Below are 2,495 nucleotides of genomic sequence, written 5' to 3' on the forward strand. Positions count from 1 at the left end.
TTTCCCCTGCGAAATTCGCAGCATTTTTTTTCTCCTGGGATCTATGGGACTTGTAATGTTAAAATCGCGATCGCGCAAAATCGATTTTGCTCGATCGCGATTTTAACATTACAAGTCCCATAGACCCCTGCAGGAAAAAAATGCTGCGAATTTCGCAGGGAAAAAAAAACGCCAGTGGGTGGGCGCCCTCATAGAGGGTAACATATAGTCGTATGCGGAACTTTGCTCGCTGCTACAGAGTTGCGTGTGAATGTTTTTTTTCTCTTCTCTGACTTTTGAAACTTCACGCCATAGTGAGCAAGTTTAAAAAAGCAGCAGAGAGATAGGTGCGGCTCTAGTAGTATTAACTACATGCGGGAAGATGGGGTAGTTCTATCTTGTTTTGCCTGAACTATTAACCCTTTCCAATCCACTGTCTGACATCTGAAGACATTATGATTTAAGGCTGTACAGCTCCGATGTTGGAAGACGTCCGTCGGGGTTCTCTTACTGTATATTGCCAGCCTCTCTGCTGCAGGAGCCTATCCAACATGTCACCGCATGCAGTACTGGCTTTAGCCAGCAGATAGCGCCGTTGTATAACGGCAGAAAAAGAGTAAGCCCCCTAGGAAAACCAGGATAGAAATTGAATTGGAAAGGGTTAACGGGCGAGAATCCTGATAGGAAAAACAAAACCATTGATATCATTGATTTAGTTTCCTCCCGTTTTGTCGCTGTGATCTTCACAGCCACACTAACGGGACGAAAAAACACGGCGGTGTGTAGAAGCCTAGACTTGCATGCGCAAATGTAGGACTTGCTGCGATTTTTTTTTATATGTGGGAAAAAACGTATCTTTGAGTACCCAAATGCAAGTCTATGGGGTTTAGCGCTTCTTCTGGCAAGCGCATTCGCAAATATGATCCCTGCTTTGGGGCGTATTTCTGCATGAACCTGTCTTTTTACTGTGCAACCCTTATTCCATTGTGCGCGTAAATTAAAAATAAAAGCAGAGCGATAAGTCCTGCCCTGTCCGTTCTCACGTGTATAAAAATTATGTGCGAGAAAGATAGGGCAAGGCCGATTGCATCTTGTACGTAGCAATATCGCACGCGAATTGCGCTAGTGAAAACGAAACCATTGAAATCAATGGCTTTGTTTTGTCACAGGTGTGATTTTCATGTCTGCAAAACAATCTGACAACACGGCCGACTGTTTAAGCCCATATTACACACGTATAATATATACGCGTAAGGCCTCCCGCACACAGACGCTTTTTCCCGTGCTGAGCGTGGCGTTTTCAGTGCCAATCATGGTATAATGCTCCCCTTGTTTTCAATAGAGCCTCTCAGACAGCCACACGATCACACAGCGACTTTCGAGACGACTCTGTTCTATTTTGGATGTTTAGCGCAGCTCATCAATGGTGTGGTATGCTAAACTCAGCTTTCGGCCGCAGCCGAGAGTGAAAGTAAAACCGCGGTGCTTTGCCGAACGCCTGTGTGCGGAAGGCCTAAGGGCAGTTTCAGACGGGCGTATTTCAAAATAATCTCACTCCTGTGAGACTTTTTTGTGCAGAGAACGAGTGTATTTTGCGTGCATGCCTGCGTAAATACTGTGCTTACCCACATGAGCTGTTGGTTCGCGCGTAGATATGTGCGTGTTTGTGCACCTCTCACAGACCTCTATGGGGCTCCTGGTGCGCAAATACGCAAAAAAAAGAGCAAGTCCTATTTTTTTAAAAGAAATGAGACTTCTATTCCCCATGTTTTTCGTGTTCGGGAAAACGCGCTACAACATAATCATCTAACGGAGCCCTAATACAGAGGTCAAAAATTGCCCGTGTGAGCCCTTAACCCTTTGCAATCCAATTTTGGATGCAGGGTTTCCTATGGTGTTTTCTCTTTCTGCTATCATACAATGGCCCCATCTGCTGGCTAGAGCCAGTACTGCGGTATGGGACATGCTGGAGAGGCCCCCAAACAAAAGAGTGGCCAGTAATATACAGTAAGAATACCCCGCCGGATGTCTTCTGACATTGCAGCTGAACAGCCTTCAATTAGAATGTCTGAAGATGTCAGACAGTGGATTGGAAAGGGTTAATACAGATAGCAAACAATGAAAATAGACTTTCCATGTAGCAGTCTATTTTCCATATCTCCGTTGACTTGTATGGGTGAGTCTCTTCCGCAGATCGCGTTCACATAGCGCCGGTATTTGTCATTGTAACCACTGCGGTGCGTGTTGACTGATTTGGGGGCGGTGTGCTGTCCCAGTTTGGTCTTTTTTGTTACTCGGACAGCACAAACGTCCTGGAACTGATGGGTGTTATCTCGGTAGACCCGCTGCGCTCGGGGTTAACCACTTATTTACTAGATACAGCGCCAAGAGAATAGAATTATTTTCCCAGCAGCTAAAACTGCCCGCTGCCCTAATCCTGTTTATAAAGAAAGAAGAAAACGACGATTCAGTCACGTAGCGCAGGATCGGGTCACAGCGCCATTCATTATTACCGT

The sequence above is a fragment of the Eleutherodactylus coqui genome, chromosome 12 (assembly GCF_035609145.1).
Source record: "Eleutherodactylus coqui strain aEleCoq1 chromosome 12, aEleCoq1.hap1, whole genome shotgun sequence".
NCBI lineage: Eukaryota > Metazoa > Chordata > Amphibia > Anura > Eleutherodactylidae > Eleutherodactylus > Eleutherodactylus coqui.